This window comes from Protomyctophum parallelum (assembly GCF_964188405.1).
Source record: "Protomyctophum parallelum genome assembly, chromosome: 2".
In the NCBI taxonomy this organism is placed as follows: domain Eukaryota; kingdom Metazoa; phylum Chordata; class Actinopteri; order Myctophiformes; family Myctophidae; genus Protomyctophum; species Protomyctophum parallelum.
In genome coordinates, this window is record NC_139699.1 from 49,118,343 (window position 1) to 49,142,992 (window position 24,650).

General features: G+C 44.4%; 1 protein-coding gene across 1 annotated transcript in view; it reads right to left on the reverse strand.

Annotated features, from left to right (window-relative positions):
- Nucleotides 1–1,807: 1,807 nt before the first annotated feature.
- The window catches only part of mafa (MAF bZIP transcription factor a), a 138,232-nt gene continuing 115,389 nt past the window's right edge, over nt 1,808–24,650 (reverse strand). Inside the window, exons 3-4 of the mRNA XM_083759989.1 lie at nt 1,902–2,891; nt 1,808–1,861 (exon numbers count right to left, since the gene is read on the reverse strand). The gene's annotated coding sequence lies outside the window, so the exon portion shown is untranslated. The remainder of the gene's footprint in view (nt 1,862–1,901; nt 2,892–24,650) is intronic.

Consider the following 24,650-nt stretch of genomic DNA (forward strand, 5'->3'; position numbering starts at 1 on the left):
TTTTTACATCTCTAGCAGAGATTCTCAACCTGTTTAATTTCAAGGACCCCCCAGTTTGACATGCATTAGTCTACGGAACCCCATTTAATGGCATTTCTATCTCTGGGACGTACAATCAATGTTCCATTTGTACACTGAGAGTGTACAAATGGGACATTTGTACACTCAGATTTACAGACCTACAGTATAAGGGCTCCATTTGGTTCTTAACTATCATTTAGCTGGGGATCCCCTGGAAGTCCCCCAAGGACCCCTGGGGTTCCCCAGACCCCACTTTGGGGTTCCATACTGAACTCTCCAATGTGGCTGACGGGGGTCAAGGTGGGATATTCTGTCACTCAATGGAAAGCAGGGTGAAGTAGTCTTGACTTTCTCCTGCAAATTTTCATTTGTTTTTGGCTGAAATACAAAAGAAAAATAATGTCCAATTCCCTCGCCTTCATTTTCCTTTTCTCCCAAAAAGCTTCCTCTCGCCGTTCTGTCTTTTTTTTTGCTCTGCTCTGCTCTTGGGCCGCCGCGTTGGCAGTGCTGTTGACTCATTGAGATGTGTAAATCCCTTTGACATAGGATGAATAGACAGTTGCTGGCAGAGTGCCCCACGCCACTTTGTGCGCTGCTACTTAATTGGAGCGCCCCCCCCCCCCACCCCCCGCTCCGCCCCGCTCCCCCCCACCACCACCACCACCACCCCCTCCCTCTGAGCAGGTCCTGCATGTGTGACATCAAAAGAGAAGGTTACGCATCCTTTCAAAGTGCTTAAAACCTATTCAGCTGCAGAGGTACTGTTTGTTCAATATGAAAACGAAGAGGTAAGTGTATTTCCATCATGTCACAATACTTTTTTTTTTTTTTTGCTACAAAGGTTTGAAGTGCAGAGGTGTGTGTGTGTGTGTGTGTGTGTGTGTGTGTGTGTGTGTGTGTGTGTGTGTGTGTGTGTGTGTGTGCGTGTGTGTGTGCGTGTGCATGTGTTTGTGCGTGGGTGGAGCCAGCAGAGTTTGCATTGGTTTGGAGAGTCAGCTCGGTGACGACCGACCAGCCCAACCTCTGTGCATAACGATCACGTTTCTACATGTCAACATGCAGAGTACAGATCTGAGACTATACTTGGTTGATATATAGTGTACAATATTTACAATGACACATTTGAGTGTCGTGTCCGTGTGTGTGTATGCGCGTGCGTGTGTGCGTGCATGTGTGTCTTTCCGTGCGTCTGTGTGAGTAGATGTTAGTTTGTCTTGTGTTCCCCATCGATGTGCATCCGTCCTTAGCGTTTGAGATTGAGTGACGCTCCCCACATGACACTTGAGGGACATGCAGCAGAGCACAGTGGATTGTGGGGACAGTCCTGGGTTTCCCGGGCATTATTATGTCACACACAGCAGAGAGGTAGAGGATGCAAGAGGATGAAGAAGATGGATCAAGCTACAGTATTTTTTTCTTTTTTCTTGTCCTCATGTCCATGCACAGTTTCTCTATCTATAGCGTCACCAGTGGAAGGTATAATAAGCCTTTGAGGTTCATCTGTTCAGTGGCTTGGCTTATCATCTGTCGGTCCATTTGGTTTTCTTCATTAAAGTCTGCAATAGGCAGGGGTCAGAGTCTGCATGTTTGCATCGTGATCAATGAGGTGTTCTTCTCTCCTGCAGCTAGCCTTATAAGAACAGTGGATCGCGCCATGCGAAGAAAGAGACGGCCATCTTCGCACTGATGGCACCTCTTTAATACAGCAGTTATTGCCCTCTGTCGGGGAGGGATGGGGTATTTCATGCAACAAGGAAGAAATAATACCATTTAGAAAAATAGATAAATAAATGTAAAAAGTGTCAGCTTAGACTAGCATATACCGTGAGTGAAATATCTGCTCTACCGTTCCCAAGAGAACTGATTGGTAAATACAGAACGTCTACCGTTCCCAATAGAACTGATTGGTAATACAGAACGTCTACCGTTCCCAATAGAACTGATTGGTAATACAGAACGAATCACTGCCATAGAATCATCCCCAGAATGTTAAATAATAACATTAGATAAGTCCGTTCAACTTCAAGCGTCTATTTGAGCTACACTGAAACAAAATGTCAGGAGGACAGACTATCTTTCACCGTATGAAAATAAGGGGAAAGAAATCTAGGGGTTGAGGTTTTTGATCTAACGGGGAAGAGATGGATAATAATACACTATTGTCTGTTAGTGTGGATCCCCGAGTGGGAGACTAGGCCAGTTATGTAATGATTATAGAGGAGGTATAATTCTTCGAGTCCAAATAGCTCCAAAGAGTTAAGTTGCAGAGCGTTCTCTAAAACGAGGAACATATTTTTGATGATAATTACAATGACCACTGAGGAGATAAATAGAATGGGTTTTTTTTTCGTTTTTTTTTTTTCTTTCTTTCTTTTCTTTTGACAGGAAAATGGTGATATAATGAGTATTGTATCCACAGTCATGAAAACAGTCTTGGTTTGTTTGTTTTCTATAGGAATAAGGGTAGGGTTGTATGTGAGCTAATTACAACAAGCATGCATCAATGTTTTCTTCTTCCCCACCAAAGAGAAAATAGTTCACCCATGTTTTTTTTTTTATGGCTGATGTTGTCAACCATCTCCTGGCTCTCAGTTCAGTTTGTCTCTTTTTAGTTTTTTTCCTGTTCAGTCCTGTTCTCTTCCCTGTGTTTCATAGAAAAAGCTGGAGGTAAAATATCAGGGAGTTGTACGAGGCTCGGAACGATTTTGCTGTGGAGATTTGGGGGGATTTCAGGGGGATCCTCATATCTTTTGTTCTCCTGTGACGTCATCTTCAAATGTTGTGCTTTGTGGTGGGGAGGGACGAGGGCAGGGCTCTTCGTGCCATTGGCCAGTCACTCTCACGTCATCAGCATTCTATCACCAGGATATCTGTATAGACAGAAAGAGAGAGAGAGACGGGAGGGATGGGCAGTGAGAGAGAATGGGAGAGAAAATAAAACATGAGTCAGACCGACCACCCCTTTATTTGTTGAACATGGCCGTGCGTGCGCAATCACGCCAATCTAGTATCTACGCATCGTCGAGCAGCGCCACGAGTAGCGGGAAACACGCACTCTAATGTGAGCTGCATACTGTAGCACCCTCCTGCTCCCCCCCCCCCCCCCCCCCCCCCAAGGCCTATAGCTGGGATGACACACAGTGAGTCACTGTCGTTTGGGGTGGGCTTTTTATGCCCTCCCTGGTTCCCGTGCGGTAAAAACAAAGCCGCGTTGGGTGACCACTGTGTGAGTGTGCGCGGACAACCGGGCCTGGGTGATATTCAGAGTGACAGGAGCGTCCGCATAGGGAGTGACTCTCTAATCAGCTTCAATTAAGGCCAGGGAGAGAACGGAGCAAACTCACTTAGCAGCCTGGGTGACTCTCCTCCTCTTGTGTTCACGTCTTCCTACATTACATTAAACACAACTGTCTCAATCTGCTCATCTATAGCTGCACGTTGCTAGTCCTCAGTGTTCATTTTACTATGAGAGTGAACAAAGGCATGGGTCCATTTGGTTACACTGTTAGAAATAGATACATTAAAACTCCTTGGACACCACAGTACCAGCGCCAGAGCAATCTACGACATGGGCAGATCTGTTTGAACCGGATGTAGAAGTTGGCCATTTCGTGCTGTGCCACTGGCGGTGTTGTGTGGCTTCGATCGGTGTTATTGTCCGCGCGACCTCAAATTAATGTTGTATATATGTGAGCCATAAAGGCACTAAAGGCTGTGTGCACGTGAACGGAGGATTTTGAATTTTGGCCTGTTTTTGACATGGCATATAGCGACCGAAGCTAAATCAATCAGTATTAAAAAAAAACCTGTGCATTATTAAATCAAACTTGGCTAATCGTCACTGACAATTTTGTGGATTTATATGGATTACTGATGGAAAACAGGAAGAACATAATTTGTTTTAATGCCGGTATGTGAGTGTGTGTATGTGTGTGTGTCTTTATGTGTGTGATTGCAACACAGAAAGGTAAAATATTGCTCTGAATAGCAGTTTATCTTCAGGGCTTTCCGCTCGGTAGTAATAGATGTATTGCCTGAAAACCACAGTACCGGTTTGGTGAGCCCCCTCCAGAGCAGTGATTCATGTGATCTTGTGGAAGGCTTTGTGGGTGGGCCATTAGACATACCCAACTGTACTGTAGCACATATCCTGCTACTATCCACGGGAGATCCAATTACGGACCCCACAGTAAAGGTGCCTACATTAGACTATTGTAAATCATGATAAACAAAGCAGGCGCTGACATGGTGTGTACGCAGGTAACTAACAGCTCACGTAAAGAGCTCAGTCAGTAGATGAATCCTAGTAATCAAGGTGTCCTATGAGAGTATAGTGCTGCATGGTTTTAAGACTGAGCTGTTATTCTGTTTTCTAATTATAATTCTGCCCAAAAATATGGACTAAACGAACACTTGTTTCTGTTGCCGGTGCACCACAGGTGGTTGAGAGAAAGAAAGGTACGTTAGGAAAATAGCTCCCCACCCACCTCCCCACCCACCTCCCCACCCACCTCTCTCTCTCTCTCTCTCTCTCAAACACACACAGACACACATTCATCTTTGCATTACGACACGTCATGGTGCAACGTGTTGTGAGCTTAAAAATGCTATGTTCAACAGCTATGTCCTCAGCTCCTCACAATATCTCAAATACTATTTCTCAAATTGTACTGTACTTGTGGGGTATATAATATGTATAATACACATACCCACACACACACACACACACCTGCGCCTGCGGTAGTCATCCATCTGTGGCCACAGCCTCTTTCCTTGTTACAGCATTAAGGTCTATAGGTCTGCATTCCGTCACGTTCAGCAGAATCATGACCACAAGCTACCGTTCTATAGCTCTGTAGCCTACAAGTGTTGCTCAGTCAGTAATACTGAACTGTGCTCCGTGAGGTAGTATGCTCCTGACTAAAGACCTCCGCCACTTGCATGCTCCAGGGCATGCTATACCTATACGTCCACTCTTACAGAACAGAAAACAGCCCTTGACTCGCGGTGGTCAGCTGGGGCCGTGTGTGGATAACAGTGTGTGTGTGATGGGAATGCAGGGGCCATTTGGACCTACACAAAGCCAGGTGTTAGCACTTCAGCTCACTAAGCTCATCAATAATTGACAGAGGCAAACCAATCAGAACAATTTGCTCCCCACAGCGAAGTGCTAGAGCAGCCTAACACCGGTGAATCATTAATGAGGCAATTAGCTGAAATGGTTAGACGGTTAGCCTCTCGCTAAAGCGGCGCTCCTGTGGTGACGCTGCTGCTATATGGATCTCTTCTTCGTGGCCACTCGCTCGCGTCGGAGCGAATCGCGGTCCGGCACTAAGCTCAGGCAGATAAAGGACTGAAACACAACGATGGCATGTTCGATTTGAGGGTGGAGTGTGCCGGACTTTGTCACAGACACCCAGTGGTGTGAAATATAGGCATTTACTCAAGCTCTGTACTTGAATACAATTTTTATGTATTTTGTTTTTACTTCACAGGAGTATTGCCAATTTTCTGTACTTTTACTTCTACTCCACTACATCTCAGTATCGATGCTCATCAGTGAAACATGTGAATACATATTTTTTCCACCACTGACTACATGCAGACATCTGTGAACCGCACGGCTCAAAGGACCAATAAAGGGGACAAACACAATCGGCCATTACCATGGGAGATTGACCTTTATCGGTCGCTACCGTAGCGCGGGGGCCAGCAGGAACTCCTCTCCCAGGTAATTCAAGTGTGGGAGAGTCTTTATGGACATGGATAACATCGACCTGGGTGACATCACTCAAACATATGGAGGAGGGGGGGGGGGGGACGACGACGACGACGACAACAACAACAACAACAACAAAGATGGGGCCCTAGCTTGCCTTTGAAGAGCAGAGATCCCGGATTGTTGTTTGAGAGGAAAATCAAAGTCCTGGGGGAGCTGCTCACAAAGCTCAATTGATTGGCCATATTGGAACCATTTCATAGTTAATCGATGCTACTCTCCATGCTCTCTCAGCCCCGGGTTCAGTACAGGCTCAATTAAACCAGCAACCTTGATCTGAGGAACAAGCCATGCAAACACTGCACACGGCATGGATTATTCCAGAACAGACACGACCACCCACACACACACACAAACACACACACACACACACGCACGTGCACACGCACACACGCACGCAGCCCACATGCATGCACAATGCACGCACGTGGTAAATACTACACTACACATTGTACATTTTGTTTAAAGCAGTGGTTCCCAAATTGGGGTCCGGGGACCCCTAGGGGTCCATGAGGGTGTTCCAGGGGGTCCCCAGCTAAAGTATAGTTAGGAACCCAATTGTCCCTTATGGGTCTGTCTGTAACTCAGGGACTGTACAAATGAACCCTAACAGGACCATTTTGGTTCCATTTGTAGTACACTCTCAGAGTTGAATTAACTTTGATTTTACAATATACATTGGGGTCCCAGAGATAGAAATGGGGGGCCGTAGCCTAATTCAGGTCAAACTGGGGGTCCTTGAAATGAAAATGGTTGAAAATCACTGCTAGAACCGTGAAAATCTTCTCTTATGGGGGTCCTTGGCATATCATTTCTAATGGGGGTCCGCAGGCTAATGAGAGTCAATTGAATTCAGGGATGCTTGACATGAAAAGGTTTGAGAACCACTGGTTTAAAGCAAATTAGACTGAAGAGATGAATACGTGTGGATTTTCCCTCTGAGAAAGACAAGCTTTTCCCCCTGAATATTTCAGCTTCCTAATAATCCTAATGCAGTCTGAGTTTCAATATATCTTGCTGATGGAAGGTCACTAAAGCTGTCAAATTATACTCTCCATCAACAACGGCTTTCTCGTGTAGTCAAAAACATTAAACTTCATTGGGTTTAATGTGTCAAATAGGCTATGTGTCAAAATAAAATTATGTCTGGTAAAATTATTACAAAAACAATAACTCGTCTGTGGTAATCAATTGTATATACCCAATGTTGCCATCCAGTGATAGATTTAGAAATGTAACTCCTGCATGTGCACCTCAGCTCTAGATTGACTAGATGACTTGACTTCAAAGGGTTCAACTATAACATTTTACCATCATATATATATATATATGTATATATATTTATTTATATATGATTATTTATTTATATATAATTCTTTCATGATTTATATGTGCATTAAAGTAAGGTACAATGGTGAGACAATTGATTGGTAGCCTGGTCATCCTATGTCACTGATATTGACACGTGTGTGGATATTGTACACAGCTAAGTCTCTGTTTAATGATCTCCGTTCCTTTTTTATAGGCCTCTCAGGACACCACTTTCAATAAATATTTGCAACCAGGAAATTTGTCATGTGACTTGAGAGAGTCATAAAGCTGGCACCTAGGTGTTTTGAGATTAGCATGTAATTAAAATAGTAAATCAATATTACAAAACAAATGAGAAATGGTGAGTATAGTGGTCATGTAATGGCCCACTGTATACAGTATAGGGGACAAGAGAGCCTCTTTCAAATCCCCACTTTTCAGTTTCCTTTAAACTAAATCAGCTGGAAATAAATATTATCTTGAACTTAATCAAAATTCTAGAGAAAAAGGAGTATATGACAACCCTTCAAATTCAGACTTTGTTGAATGTGTGTGTGTGTGTGTGTGTGTGTGTGTGTGTGTGTGTGTGCATGCGATAAAGAAAGAAAGAAAGTGTCAAAGTGTATAGTATAGTACAGAGGTGGGGCCTACAAGCTGAACCCTGGTGTCCAGCAGAGACTTTTTTTGTTTGTTGCTCATTCTTGTAAACGTAGATCTGAGAATAACTCTGCCCAGCCATGTTACACTTCAGTGTGCACAAAGCAATTCATCCAGGATAAGCTCACGGCCATGATGTGCAGCACCTCAACCAGACAAACTAATCCTCCTCTCCTCACTGGTCCCAAAGCCAGGCTCAGTCACTGGCTCAGTGCGTACCAGAAGCGTAGCGTCCATTGGGCCGCACTCGGGCACAGGCCCAGTCATTTGAGATCTTGCCCAGTGTATAGCTTCTGAAAGACGTGGGGACGAAAATAAAAACAACAAGAAAAGATACATTGGCAGCCCCTCACCCCTGTCTGTGCGTGCACATTTCTCTTAAATGGCAAGTCAAGTTTAGCAAGTCGGCAAAAGCAGTTTCACTTATCGGCCGGATCGAGTTCCACGTCCCAACCCAACACAACACGTCGCATTAAAAAATGTTGTGAGCTATTACGGGCCCATTCGGTTACATTCTCTCTCTGAGTCATGAATGAATACATTAACACCGGCAACATTACTGTGAAGCACTATGGTATTTGAAACAATTGAAAAATAAATTGTGCAGAGACATCACATATACACAGCAGGTGCACAAACCTCACCGAGATCTGCTTCCTCTACAAACAGCACATTTAAAAAAGCTCAATGAAGAGGCTGTCCATTCCTGTTTAACTCACCATGCATGTCCCACAGTTATCATATTTTAGACCTTCAAACATTACTAGCTATCAGAGTGGAGTGGCCAAAAAAGCTGAAAGTTACTCTGCCTGCATACACACGCATGCATGCACGCACACGTACGTACCGATTTACTATAGCTGCACTGTGAGTATGATGTCGCTCTGGATTAAGAGCGTCTGCTAAATGCCTAAATTGTATGAACTGGTAAAAATAAGCTGTTAGATGCCTCATGGAGCACTCTCTTGATTGTTTAATACTGGTATACATTGAAATGGCTGCGTGAGAAAAACAGTGGTTGGCCTCGTATGTGTAGAGACTAAAGTTATGAGCTGTTGGCTGAATTATTGATGCTGGCACCGGGAACTAGAACATGTTGGCAATGTGTCACTGCTATTTTGCTGATGTTTTCTTCCTGTATTGATAGTTTTTCATCTAAAAAGGTCCATAAAGTCTTGATCTGTGAAAGATGGAAAACCTTGCTAAGCACGTATAGGAATATATGATGCATAATTACTGGAATAAGAAAAGTAACGGAACATAATTATTTAGATTGTATTTCGGGGGTTGAGGGGTTGAATAGAACAGATTAGAATGACATGATGAAATGTGGGTTATCTGGGGTTTAACATTTATATATATTTTTTGTTTTAATTTTAACTAAAAATAATAAGACAAACAATATAATATAATCATCATACTATAATCATATCATCATACTATAATTAACCAAATGTCTGTCTGAATGCAATCACTCCCACTTTTCACACACGCATTGACCATAATAATATGGAGCTCTTTTAGATTTTGCAACCATCCATTCCACTTACATGGGAAAATGCAAAAACTCACATCAAGTATTTTTATCTCAGAAACCGTGGGAGCTACAGTCACAACACTTTGAGGGGAGGTTCATAATAATTGTTAAAATAATTTTAATGAATAATTACATCAGTCGGCCTCATGGTGGCGCTATAACAGCCCACTTTACATTTCGCCTTATAACTCTTGAACCATAGGTCATAAAATCTAAATTTCACTTTCTCTGGATTCCTTGGATCATGACGCATCTCCCCATATAGGCCACGCGTCAGGATAGATTTTCCGCCATTTAGAATTTTCTTCCACCTACAGCTTTTGTGCCAATCTCACAAAAAACGGTACCCATGATCTCTGGACCTATCCGATAAACGCCACAGCCATAGTTTTCATAGTATCGTTAGGCTGTAATCGGCGTCCAAAGTTAGTGGGAGGGGCCTGTTTTACAAAAGAATTACACAAATCACCAACGGAATGTCCAATCCACCCCAAAAATACATTTGGGAGTAGCCTATCTGTGCAACTGTCCTGTTCTGTGGTGCATGTCAAACTGGGGGCCTTCATACTTTACAAATGGGGGTCTGTGGGCTAATAAGTGTAAATGTTGCGGTCCCTACCATGAACATATTTTCCTACCATGCATATACGAATACTTTCATGTTATACTGCTGTTTTTATTGATTAAAAAACACACAAATATATTATACAAGTTAAAATGAACGGCAATTAAAGATATTTATGGGGGGGCAATATCTCACAACGGTTAAGGACTAGTAGATATAACTCATGCCACTGTGTGTGTGTGTAGGGCTGGGCGATATGACGATATATATCGTATTTTCGATAGAAAATGTCTATCACGAAAAAAAAGCTATATCGCTTATATCGCCGTTTCGCTTTACGGCAGTATTTTACGTCACAGCGCTTATATACGGCATGCCCAGCAGCCCACCGCGCGCACTGAAAACAGTGAGCCAACACCTTTCGGATGTCTTCTCTATTATATACTCTAAGGCCAACACGACCACAACACAAGCCGAGGTGGTGCTTGCACCTAAAAGAGGGAGATGATGATGATGGCTGACGAGATTCAGAGCGGTGTAAGGGGCACGTTCGGAAATACCACACCGGAGCGAACTCATCTATCAGTTTGCATTGCACAGTGCGCCTAGTGCGCTATTTCCGAACGCGCCCTAAAGTAACCGGTCATTCACTGTTATAAATGCAGGTTTCATGTTGGGTCAAATTGATAAATTGCGTGAGCCACGCATGTTTTACACAGTTGAACAATAAGCTTGTCCGTCGTCGGGTGCACTGCAAACTTCTTCCAAGACGAAGACGTTCCTCTTACCTGTGCAGTCCTCCTGCTGCGTCTGTCTTGTTTTATTGTTCCAAATAAATTATTCCATTTGAAAAGTCCTTAATTCAGCAACAGCTTACAACAACAACACAAGACGCTGACTTTGTTGTGATCATCAAAAAAAAAGGAAAAGAAAAAGCCCCACTCGTCCTAGACTCCCATATACGCACAGCTGTGGGCATGGAGAGTTGACGACAAGATCGCGTTCTCTCTCACTCTATCGCCTGTAGTCAATTAAACATCGTTAAGCTGCCCAACGTCTTTAACAAACTAAACTATAACTACAACAGAACATGTTGATTCCCTATACAGAGCTTAAATGAACTGAAACAACTGTAGTGACAAACTGTGACATGAGATATTTATTTTTTCCTTAAGCCAATTTAATGCAGACACAGGCCTGTACTTCTGTGTCTGAAGGCAACGTCTTATTTCTTTCTTTTTTCTTTTTAATTGTCATAATAATAATAATTATTAATAATACTAATAAAACTTTATTTGTATAGCACCTTTCATGACATGAAATGCAGCTCTCAAAGTGCTTTACAGAGCAATGGAGAAAAAAAGAAAAGCAAGGCAACGACATTAAAAAACAAGCAGTGATGCAATACAGTGAGGACATGAATAACAAAAAATAAAAGATCAATTAAAAGCAATGTTGTAGAAGTGGGTCTTGAGCTGTGCTTTAAAAATGTCTACAGAGGCTGAACAATTGAGTTCAGCCTCTAATTATTATTATATACATTTTATTTTGTAATATTTTTGTACTTGCTTTGGGCCTGTCTGTGCATGGGAAGGGCATCAGTATTATATTCATATAAGTAGACTGGATAATGTGAATTTAATTGTTTTTTGAGTGGTGCAACCATTATAGACAGCTATGTGTGTCCCTGTCCCTGTATCCGAGCACGAAATAGCATAACTATTGTCACCACCAAGTGTCACTGTTGTGCAGCCTAACACAGACAGAGGCCAGGGAGGAGAGCTTGTACAGTACAGTACAGTACAGTACAGTACAGTACAGTACAGTACAGTACAGTACAGTACAGTACAGTACAGTACAGTACAGTACAGCCCAAGTACAGTAAAGTACTCGACCTGAACAAAAATCAATTCTTTTAGATAAAAAAATAGGTATCGTAAAAAATATGCTATATCGTGAGTATATCGTTATCGTGATAAAATAAATTCTATATCGTGATATGAGATTTTGTCATATCGCCCAGCCCTATGTGTGTGTGTGTGTGTGTGTGTGTGTGTGTGTGTGTGTGTGTGTGTGTGTGTGTGTGTGTGTGTGTGTGCGTGCGCGCGCGTGCGCGTGCGAGTGTGCATGCGTGCACAAAGATTCTGCTGTAGAAAACATTCACTCTCACCACAGTCCATATCAAACTAGAAACTACACAATCAAGTGTGTCAAATAAGAAGTAGTGGTGGACCAAGTATACACAAGAAAATACTCAAGTATCCAAAAGTACAAATTAAGATGTACATTTTATTTTTAATATCAATGCAGTGCTGTATTGAAATTGTGAAACCTGTGAAATATATATATATATATATATATATATATATATATATATATATATATTTATATATACTCTATGTAGCTCAGTGAGCTCAGTCCTCATTGCACAAAAAAGTACTTAGTGTCCAATACTGAAGAGCAAAAGCAGCCTAACCCGTAATAATCATACTGTAGAATGCAATGCGATGCTTCTGCAGAAATACAACCAAATCAACAGAAGTTGAAATAATAATAATGCTGACTTGTCTTAGCCGGACCAGACCAGCGATTGTATTTGCATTGTATGAAAAGCTAAGTATACAAATTATGCATCAAAGAAAGGTCTCCATTCCTTTCCTCCATTTTCCTCCCCTATATATTATTATCCAGACACGATGCAGAGATGATCAGCATTCTGAGAGGTTTGTCTTCAGGTACTTTTAATTTGATATAGTGAGCTATACAAAGAGCTGAGAGCAACCCGGGCCGGCGCCTTCCATGAGAACACGCTGCTCTTCTACAGGCTAAAAACTATAGGCTATAGCAAGGTTAACGGAATGGGGGATTCGACTTGTGGAACATTCCAGATGACCTTCTTGGTAATCTGAATGTTCTTTTCACTGAACATTGCCGGTGATGAAGTTCAGAGTGGCGAGCAGACTGTACTGTACTACAATCTCAACTAGTCTTTGCTTGTTTGTTTCTTTATTGATTTGTTTTTCTTTCCTTTCCTTTTTGTTTGGGGAGGGGGGGGGGGGGGGGGGGGCGATGACATTCAACTCCCATTCAAATATTAAATTGTATTACTGCACATCCCTGGTGGTGGGTGGATCTATATTATAATATACTGAGCTGGTACTTTTAACTGATATTGCGCCAGGTACAAATATACTCGTATACCCCCCAGCCATGGGACGTGAGGATCCGAGATTTATAAATTAAACCCTTCAACTTTAAAAATAGGTTTAAAAAATAGACATGCGTGCGTTGTAATTATTACATTCTAAAGTCCATATTGTCTGCTGAACAGAGTCAACGAGGGCTGGGTCTCGTCATGCACCTCGACATGAGCGAGAGCGCTCTCTCTCTCTCTCTTTCGCTTGCACACACACACACACACACACACACACACAGTCACACACATGGCTACAGTATATTAATGCAATCATGGCGGCCCCCTTCAGTGAGCGAGGTGAAACGCAAAGCAACAAGCAACCTCGCATCACCAGGCTTTCCACCTCGGAGGAAAAATGTGGGACAGTTTTGTTGTGATTGTCACAGCTCTAAGAATGTCGGTGCGCAAAGAAGCACTATAGCCTATGCAAGTTTGCAACCCTCCTCCGCTGCGCTGTCTGGAGACTCAGGCGGCGGGGTGCACGTTGCTCATAGAGAGCAGTCTCATGTCATGTTAAAGCATATAATATTGCAGAGAACACACTATGGGTCCGGATCTCGGATCGGATCAGCGCCGTTTTGGTCAAAACTTCTCGGCTCCGTTTCGGACCGGATCCAAAACTTTCGGGTCCAGTTCCGGGCCGGGTCCGGCCAATTAGAATGTTCTCGGATCCGGATCGGTTCGGTTCTGATATCACCGGGTCCGTTTCGGACCAGGGCCAATTTTATGGACCCGTGCTGCCCTCTACTCGGTATACTCCGTGTATGTAATGGTTGAGCCCCACGGCAGCTTTTGGCATTGATCCGGTTGCTATGGCAACGCCCCGTCACTTCCAGCAATAGGACGTAAAGTCTGACCAGCGTTTACCTCGGTTACAAACAGGATTTTCAAAGCTCCATAAATCGGAATTTTGGAGAGCTGTCCTTGATGGATCTTCTGCCATCCAAAGTTTAGATCTAATTTGTGACTTTGTACCGCGTCCCTCTCGACATGTAAATGCTTCTGGCGAGAGGTAAGCAGTGTGTGCTTGCACTGATGATAGCAGAGTGTGTGTACTGAGTGTTTGTGTGTGTGTGTGTGTGTGTGTGTGTGTGTGTGTGTGTGTGTGTGTGTGTGTGTGTGGGGGGGACGGGACGCGGAAGGCGGCACAGCTTACCTTCATAAATGCTAATGTTAGCTTGCACAGAACGTATTAACACACTGTTTACAAATAAATGCATGAAATAATGTATGGCCTTTTCCTCCTTTTACCGTGTCTTCTTTGATAGTGATGGTGACGTCATTTTCTAACCTATATTTAAAGTCTGATAATACAAAGCACTGACCCTGGTTCTGCGACAGTGTGACTCATCTGTTTGTGCTCCACCGAGTATCAAAGTAATGTGGCTGGTCTGCCCGCGTGGCGATCTGTTAGTCAGCTGTCTTGTTTGATTTCCACGCATCCCTGCCCACAAGTGAACACGTCGTGGCAGAATGTCTTTTAAAACACATTTGCATGCACAGAGATTCACACATGTACGCACTAACAGCTACTTTGTCTTGTTACAGTGGCTTTTAAGACGGGGCCTTTAGTACAGTACGTCAGTGCATATAGCAGTGCTCTCTTGACGGCTGGGTAATTTATCTCTATAGTGGGACTACTCTCTTCTTATCTTCCTTCATTTGGGAATATTTTCAGAATACATTTTGGAGCGTTCTGCCCCTGTACACACGGGGCAAATGTACTGTTAAAGAGACCGTGGTGGAAATAATACCAATTACCCAATCAGATCCTGTATTTATAGACCCGAGCCCACAATGAGAAGACCGGCACCGTACTGTTGTTCAGCGCTGTCTGGCTGCACAGCCAAACACTTCAGCCTTCATTAAAATTATCATCTAAATGAGAGAGAGACTGAAATTGTGTTAGGCTTAGGGATATACTGTGTGTGTCAGTGTGTGTGTTGCATTTTTGCTGTGCATACAGTGTATTTATATGTTTTCATTAAGTTGAAGTTTGTCATTGTAGCACACTCATCTAAAAGAAAAGTCTAAAAATAAACAGTGAGGAATCAGAAGTGAAGAGGGCCTATATACTCCTCCTCCAGAGTGGTGGCCCGTGCATGCAGGTTTAGGACAGGCATATAATGAAACATTTATAATTCATCTTCCCCATGCTCCACTGGGCCACACTATGCGCTCTCACACACACACACACACACACACACACACACACACACACACACACACACACACACACACACACACACACACACACACACACACACACACACACACACACACTCGGTCGTCAAGGTCACTGTTACTGTGGAGCTGCTGGGGGACTGTGGTGCCTGTGGTGGGTGGTGGGGAATTTCCAAGGTACGTCCCTGAGGCAGACTGTTGGGACGAGCACTGGCCCTCTGTTTTACACAGGCCTCGTTCTGCTGCAGCCGTGTGTCTGCTGTCTACAGGCATACAGTCTGACAGTGTTGTGTGTCTGCTGTCTACAGGCATACAGTCTGACAGTGTTGTGTGTCTGCTGTCTACAGGCATACAGTCTGACAGTGTTGTGTGTCTGCTGTCTACAGGCATACAGTCTGACAGTGTTGTGTGTCTGCTGTCTACAGGCATACAGTCTGACAGTGTTGTGTGTCTGCTGTCTACGGGCATGCAGTCTGACAGTGTTGTGTGTCTGCTGTCTACAGGCATACAGTCTGACAGTGTTGTGTGTCTGCTGTCTACGGGCATACAGTCTGACAGTGTTGTGTGTCTGCTGTCTACGGGCATACAGTCTGACAGTGTTCTGTGTCTGCTGTCTACGGGCATACAGTCTGACAGTGTTGTGTGTCTGCTGTCTACGGGCATACAGTCTGACAGTGTTGTGTGTCTGCTGTCTACGGGCATACCTTCTGACAGTGTTGTGTGTCTGCTGTCTACGGGCATACAGTCTGACAGTGTTGTGTGTCTGCTGTCTACGGGCATACAGTCTGACAGTGTTGTGTGTCTGCTGTCTACGGGCATACCGTCTGCAGTGTTGTGTGTCTGCTGTCTACGGGCATACCGTCTGACAGTGTTGTGTGTCTGCTGTCTACGGGCATACCGTCTGCAGTGTTGTGTGTCTGCTGTCTACAGGCATACCGTCTGCAGTGTTGTGTGTCTGCTGTCTACGGGCATACCGTCTGCAGTGTTGTGTGTCTGCTGTCAGCTGGTGGAAATGTTCAGTCACATTTATATCACTGAGTTATTTGCTCCATCTTCCACGTTCCTCCTGACTTTTTTTTTCTTTTTTCCTCTAACCCATTAAGAGCTGAGACCGGGTCTTAATGGGTTAGAGGAAAAATAAACTTGCCACACAACTTGCCACATTCTCCAAATGTATCCATTTGTAACCGTGCAAATAACGCTAATATTTGGTTAACTCACTCTCCATCGGTACCCTTTCCTAATCAATATGAAGGATAAACCTGTTAGTTAAGCCATGCTAGGGCTGTGTAATTGTACGTTCATACATTACAGTCATTTGACCTTTTTAGGTAGGTGGCATTTGATATTGTGGCATTAAAAATCACGATATATCACTGAATTGATTGTTTTGCCCACCCCTAGAAGTGATGTGACAAAAAAGCTGACATTCTGATTCTGATTCTGACAACAATCTAACAACAATCAACAAGAATGAGTCATCAAAGAATATAGCACCGTATTAAGACAGACTGCTCTTTCGTCCTATAGCGCTTGAATGTGCAGTGTCCAAGGTTATTATTATATCTACTGTATCTGTGCCAGAACTTATTCAGCAACTACATGGACTATTTCTCGCCTCATTTATTCACAACCGATTTTGGTTTGGATTACATTTAATGTTTCTGAACAGCTGCCATGTCTTTCCAGTTTCTAGTTCAAAAGGCAAAACCCCGTGCAGGTTTCCCTCAAATTTTACATTTCCCACTTACGCTCGCCTATTTGGTTTGCCAACTTTGCTGCTGTTTGTTGCTATACCAAAACGTGTTGAGAAAGATTAAATATTTGTCATTTGTATATATTAGATCATCCAAAACATTTCATTGCAAGGTAATAAGTTGGTTATGGTTGTCACTTGCAGTGGTGGAAAGTAACTAAGTATAGGCTTCAATTCAAGTACTATACTTAAGTAACATTCTGAGGTACTGGAATATTTCTGATTTCCAGTACTTTTACTTCTACTCCACTACATCTTGAATCCAAATATTGTGCTTTTACTTATTATTACAAAACATACATTAACCACTTCAATTCAGCCATTTGAAAATATCATGATCTGCAAGCTCACAATGTGTCGAGATGTGACACATTGTGAGCTTGTAGATCTGTTATTTGCAAAATATTTTTTTATACTTTTGTAGACTTGATATGGGATTTCTGCCCAATGAGTATACTTTTGGTACTTTAAGTACATTTTGATGCCAATACTTTTGTAGTTTTACTCAAGTACATTGTGAATTCCGATATTTTTAATTCAGTATTTCTATATTGCATTATTGATATTTTTTACTAAACATTGTGAGTACTTGGTCCACCACTGGTCACTCGCCCAGTTTACTAGGGATGTATATTGTACCACCTCAGTGTGTTGAGGAAGATCAATGTCTCTACTATGGTCCTGCTACTCTGCTACCACTGTTGTTTTTGGCAGCAAATTTCTATTTTAGATTTAGTCTTTGAAATGCAATTTCATTTTGTTTTAGTAATATTTTAGTTGCCTGGAATGTTTTAGTTTTAGTCTAGTTTTAGTCGACTAAAATGTATTTTGGCGGGTCTTAATGCCGTCGTAATGGCTGATTTTACACATGCTGGAAATAGCCGATCTACAAGTTCACAAAGTGTCGCAGTGCGACGCGTAGATCTGCTCAGCATGCTACCAAGTGTAAAATTACTTGTCTTTTATTTATACTGAATCTTTTGTCCACTAGTCTCTTGTAAACATTTTAGTAGTTTTTATTTGTTGACAAAATTGTCAATACATTAGTCTTACTTTTAGTAATCATAGCTTAGTTTTCATTTAGTTTTCGTCACAGTATTAGTAGTAGACGAAATCAACACTGTCTGCTACCACCTGGCAGGAGCAATCACTGTCTGGTCTGAGACTGACTCCCCAGGAAGTATACTGTACATCAGCAGGTGCTTGAGGAGGGCAAAAATTATTACGAGGGGCAAATGTTTGTGATGATGGCATCTGAGGTGTCTCAAATGACTCAAGGTGCACGAAGGGTATTGTTTTTTGTTCCCCCTGAGGCTGTCGGAGACCAGTACAAGGACAGAATCAGAGACCTTACTTCAAAAGCACTTTAAAAGCCCATATAGGCATGCATAGATGGATGAGAAATGTATTTGAGATACAAATACATGTTATAAAACTTATGCGATGATTAGTCAATTCATATGGACCTCCAAATCCTATAAATTGCCCTAGGGAGGATCGGCCATCCGGCGGACCTCTGACGTCACTTAGACTCAGTCACAATTTTTACCACTGTGTGTGAGAACGCAGACCAGAGTGACCTTGTTATGGCCGAACGCCAGACAAGAACTATGGCCTGAGACCCAACTGAACACACAATCCAAAACGTATAGCTAGCTGCCTCTACACCTGTATTTAACAGACCAGGATACTGACACCAGGATACTGACACGGTGACACCAGGATACTGACATATTGACAAAAGGATACTTTATTTGATTAATTCTATTTGTGCTTTTGTGAATTTGTTAAAAAGAAAATAGAAAATCCCCTGTTTTTGTTAGACATTAAGTTAGGATTGTATATTTAATGATATTTTCTGCTTAATATTCCAGAAGGAGCGAGTGTATCTGCCACAACTGCTGCCGTGATCCGTGTTACGTGCAGTGACTGTACCGTGGCTCCCAGTCCCAACATTGTGTTGCCGGTTAAAAGTCACCCGTGGTTTCCCTGTGAGGTTATAGGGTTACAGTACGTTACAGCGGGCGACAGCCAGGCGAATTTTCCAGAAGTGCATTATTTAAATTGTCAATGGGACACGGCAACTACTGGCGATAGCAGGCGAGCGGGCGATGGTCGAACAGTGGGCGGCGGACGTCGTACGCCGATAGTGAGTGATTGTGCGATAGCCAATAAAATTGAAGTGTCGCTTGCCGTTGTTCTCCCGCTGTTAAAACGCACTGTTAGGGTTTGGGGTAGGGTGTAGCTTAGGGTTAGGGCTTGGGGTAGGGTGTAGCTTAGGGTTAGGGCTTGGGGTAGGGTGTAGCTTAGGGTTAGGATTTGGGGTAGGGTGTCAGTGTCGCTGGTTATAAAGCTCACCCGTGAAACCCGACATGTGTTGCTGGTATAAGACACATGTGTTGCTGGTTAAAACTCACCCGTGGCTCCCAACATGAGTTGGGTGTAAAACAATTAACCAGGGCTTCCCTGTGACGTTCGGGTTAGGTTATAGTTTGGGGTTAGGGTGTCGGACTAATGTGGAAACACGGCCATGGCTACGATCGGAGTCGGCAGTTGGCGGCGACGCCGGTGCCGGAAAATGTCTCTCTCATTACCTTTTGTGTTGGGCTGCTACTGCTAGCCCTGGATGATGATGATGACTCATATAGGCTATTACACCATACTTATATCCATGGCTCTTCTAGAATATACAGCTTTGTCATTAGCGTTATGTACTTGATTGATTGATACACCTGCCAACTAGACTATATAAACAGCCAAGCTCCTGTCATTCACTAACACTGATGAAGATGATGCTGTCAAAAGATTTGAAATAAATCAATGTATGTTTTTGCATCATAACTATTAACTATACACACATGTGAGGCAGTTCTTTCTATCTTCCTAGGACTCCACTACCTCGCCAATCCAGGTGTGCGTTTTCACCCATGCCTCCTTGACAGAGAAAATTAAAACAAGCTAAATCTAAAAATAAAGCAATTCATGACATAATTGCCTATGTTTATGTAGGATATACAGTATGCTTGAAGCTGTAAATAGACTGCTAGAATAATATGCTCAGCAAAAAGTGCAGACCTCGGCCAAGGAGGCAGCTTGTCCATATAAATATATTACTTCTTCCACCACTGCCTGTGCCACATCTCTGTGTCTTCTTCAGTGTGTTCGTCACCTTCGCTGTGATGCGTGAGACGTGCAATAGCGGGGAGAGCAGCCCATGCACTCTCTCTCCTCCTGAGGTCCCCTCTTTACTCTCTCTCTCTCCTCCTGAGGTCCCCTCTTTACTCTCTCTCCTCCTGAGGTCCCCTCTTTACTCTCTCTCTCTCCTCCTGAGGTCCCCTCTTTACTCTCTCTCTCTCCTCCTGAGGTCCCCTCTTTACTCTCTCTCTCCTCCTGAGGTCCCCTCTTTACTCTCTCTCTCCTCCTGAGGTCCCCTCTTTACTCTCTCTCTCCTCCTGAGGTCCCCTCTTTACTCTCTCTCCTCCTGAGGTCCCCTCTTTACTCTCTCTCTCTCCTCCTGAGGTCCCCTCTTTACTCTCTCTCTCTCCTCCTGAGGTCCCCTCTTTACTCTCTCTCTCTCCTCCTGAGGTCCCCTCTTTACTCTCTCTCTCCTCCTGAGGTCCCCTCTTTACTCTCTCTCTCTCCTCCTGAGGTCCCCTCTTTACTCTCTCTCTCCTCCTGAGGTCCCCTCTTTACTCTCTCTCTCCTCCTGAGGTCCCCTCTTTACTCTCTCTCTCTCCTCCTGAGGTCCCCTCTTTACTCTCTCTCTCTCCTCCTGAGGTCCCCTCTTTACTCTCTCTCTCCTCCTGAGGTCCCCTCTTTACTCTCTCTCTCCTCCTGAGGTCCCCTCTTTACTCTCTCTCTCTCCTCCTGAGGTCCCCTCTTTACTCTCTCTCTCCTCCTGAGGTCCCCTCTTTACTCTCTCTCTCTCCTCCTGAGGTCCCCTCTTTACTCTCTCTCTCTCCTCCTGAGGTCCCCTCTTTACTCTCTCTCTCTCCTCCTGAGGTCCCCTCTTTACTCTCTCTCCTCCTGAGGTCCCCTCTTTACTCTCTCTCTCCTCCTGAGGTCCCCTCTTTACTCTCTCTCTCTCCTCCTGAGGTCCCCTCTTTACTCTCTCTCTCTCCTCCTGAGGTCCCCTCTTTACTCTCTCTCTCCTCCTGAGGTCCCCTCTTTACTCTCTCTCTCCTCCTGAGGTCCCCTCTTTACTCTCTCTCCTCCTGAGGTCCCCTCTTTACTCTCTCTCTCCTCCTGAGGTCCCCTCTTTACTCTCTCTCTCCTCCTGAGGTCCCCTCTTTACTCTCTCTCTCCTCCTGAGGTCCCCTCTTTACTCTCTCTCCTCCTGAGGTCCCCTCTTTACTCTCTCTCTCCTCCTGAGGTCCCCTCTTTACTCTCTCTCTCCTCCTGAGGTCCCCTCTTTACTCTCTCTCTCCTCCTGAGGTCCCCTCTTTACTCTCTCTCCTCCTGAGGTCCCCTCTTTACTCTCTCTCTCCTCCTGAGGTCCCCTCTTTACTCTCTCTCCTCCTGAGGTCCCCTCTTTACTCTCTCTCTCCTCCTGAGGTCCCCTCTTTACTCTCTCTCTCCTCCTGAGGTCCCCTCTTTACTCTCTCTCCTCCTGAGGTCCCCTCTTTACTCTCTCTCTCCTCCTGAGGTCCCCTCTTTACTCTCTCTCCTCCTGAGGTCCCCTCTTTACTCTCTCTCTCCTCCTGAGGTCCCCTCTTTACTCTCTCTCTCCTCCTGAGGTCCCCTCTTTACTCTCTCTCTCCTCCTGAGGTCCCCTCTTTACTCTCTCTCCTCCTGAGGTCCCCTCTTTACTCTCTCTCTCCTCCTGAGGTCCCCTCTTTACTCTCTCTCTCCTCCTGAGGTCCCCTCTTTACTCTCTCTCTCCTCCTGAGGTCCCCTCTTTACTCTCTCTCCTCCTGAGGTCCCCTCTTTACTCTCTCTCTCCTCCTGAGGTCCCCTCTTTACTCTCTCTCCTCCTGAGGTCCCCTCTTTACTCTCTCTCTCCTCCTGAGGTCCCCTCTTTACTCTCTCTCTCCTCCTGAGGTCCCCTCTTTACTCTCTCTCCTCCTGAGGTCCCCTCTTTACTCTCTCTCTCCTCCTGAGGTCCCCTCTTTACTCTCTCTCCTCCTGAGGTCCCCTCTTTACTCTCTCTCTCCTCCTGAGGTCCCCTCTTTACTCTCTCTCCTCCTGAGGTCCCCTCTTTACTCTCTCTCTCCTCCTGAGGTCCCCTCTTTACTCTCTCTCTCCTCCTGAGGTCCCCTCTTTACTCTCTCTCCTCCTGAGGTCCCCTCTTTACTCTCTCTCTCTCCTCCTGAGGTCCCCTCTTTACTCTCTCTCTCCTCCTGAGGTCCCCTCTTTACTCTCTCTCTCCTCCTGAGGTCCCCTCTTTACTCTCTCTCTCCTCCTGAGGTCCCCTCTTTACTCTCTCTCTCCTCCTGAGGTCCCCTCTTTACTGTCTCTCTCTCCTCCTGAGGTCCCCTCTTTACTCTCTCTCCTCCTGAGGTCCCCTCTTTACTGTCTCTCTCTCCTCCTGAGGTCCCCTCTTTACTCTCTCTCTCCTCCTGAGGTCCCCTCTTTACTCTCTCTCTCCTCCTGAGGTCCCCTCTTTACTCTCTCTCTCCTCCTGAGGTCCCCTCTTTACTCTCTCTCTCCTCCTGAGGTCCCCTCTTTACTCTCTCTCTCTCCTCCTGAGGTCCCCTCTTTACTCTCTCTCCTCCTGAGGTCCCCTCTTTACTCTCTCTCTCCTCCTGAGGTCCCCTCTTTACTCTCTCTCTCCTCCTGAGGTCCCCTCTTTACTCTCTCTCTCTCCTCCTGAGGTCCCCTCTTTACTCTCTCTCCTCCTGAGGTCCCCTCTTTACTCTCTCTCTCCTCCTGAGGTCCCCTCTTTACTCTCTCTCCTCCTGAGGTCCCCTCTTTACTTACTGGGCGTACAGAGGAGCTGCTGAGAGGGATCGATACGCATCAGGGAGCTCAAATAAATACATGTATCACAGTGGATAGCGGCCGCACTGCGCTATACTAGACAGCATGTAATGTCTGATGGAGAGCAGAGATACTCAGCGCCGGGGCCCTGCGCGTACCGACTACACAGAGATACCATTTCCATATCAAAGGTCAGAGTTGTCGTTTTGCATGGTTCTTCCGAACAAGATGACAAGTGGTGGTGGTGCGTGCCGCGCTCCAGCTGTCTCGTAAAGAATAATAGTTTTAAGCTGTGATTCCCTGTCCCTTTCTCTCTTTCACTCTGAATTGAGCAAACTCCCTGGGCCTTTAAATCTCATCTGAAGAAAATGTTCCTTCTGTCTATCCCCTCTGCTCGCAGATAAAGAACAGGCGTTTGAGTAATTATGGTGCATTATCGCCAAGGAACGTTTCATGGCTACATTTTAAGCTGTGTAGTGAGCGGTGACAAACGAACGAGCGTTTTAATTCCTATCAGGAGGAGAAACACATGGCTGGAGCCGACGGAGTCAGCTCTCTGCATTCTGCCACTGACTGAGACCATCTGGACTGAATAAAGTTTTCCCCTTTGAATCAACAGCTGTTGGAAATGACACTGAACCACGCTTTCTTCAGCATATCAATCTTTTCTTCTTTTTTTTCCTTCTTCTTTTGCACTGCTTTTAAAATCAGCCATTGTTGGTTTTATGGTTTTAGTTTGGTGCCACATTTGATCCAGAGTTTTTTTTCTTTTCGTACTTCTTTTGAACAACACAGAGTCTTAGTCTCTTGAATAACGCACCATTTAGTCTTAGTCCTATTTAGACTTCTGGAAAAACCTTAAGGTGCGTTCAGACTTGGATGGTTAGAGCAAAGTCAATGCAAAGACCAGAATTGCGCGAACGGGCGTGGCACATCTTGCCGTGGTACAAATGGGACGAACCGAGGCGAATTTATACATTCAGGTCTGAACACAGTTTTAGTCTTTTACTCTAAAGGTGCGTTCAGACCAACACTTGATTTTAAATATTTGCCTCGGTTTGTCCCACTTGTGCTGTGCCAGATCACGCTGCACCCGTTTGCGTCGCTCGCACAACTTCTCGTCTTTGCATCGACTTTGTATGTAATCGCGCTGCTTTAAGCATCCACGTCTGAACGCACCTTTAGTCTTAATCAACTAAATTAACACTGATTTGATCAACACTCAAAACAAAACAAAATATAAATTATCGCAGAGTACTACTACTACATTTACTACAATTAATACTACTAATATTACTACTACTAGGCCTACTATTACCACTACTACAACAACGATGACTACTACTACTAATAATAATATAACATTAAAAAAGGGAGGATCACCTGTTCCTTTTCACTCATTTTTCTCAACGTACATCTCTCCAAAACTCCCATGTCTTTGTCTCTGGGCCCGTCCAGCAAACCTCCCGCCGGCCGGCTCTCCCCTACCCTGCATGGTGAGTGACGGGCCGGCCATGTCTGTCAATCTGTCAGCTGCTGACCATTTTACAACACACGCACTACACTGATGGGGCACCATCACTCAATGTACAATTGCCCTCTCCACGAAAATCAAAACAGACAAGGAGAGGAGAGAGAGAAAGAGAGAGAGCTAAAGAGAGGTGGTGAGTGATGGAACGCGGGGAACTGCTCATGGCCCTCATTGAATGGTCGTATAACACGTAA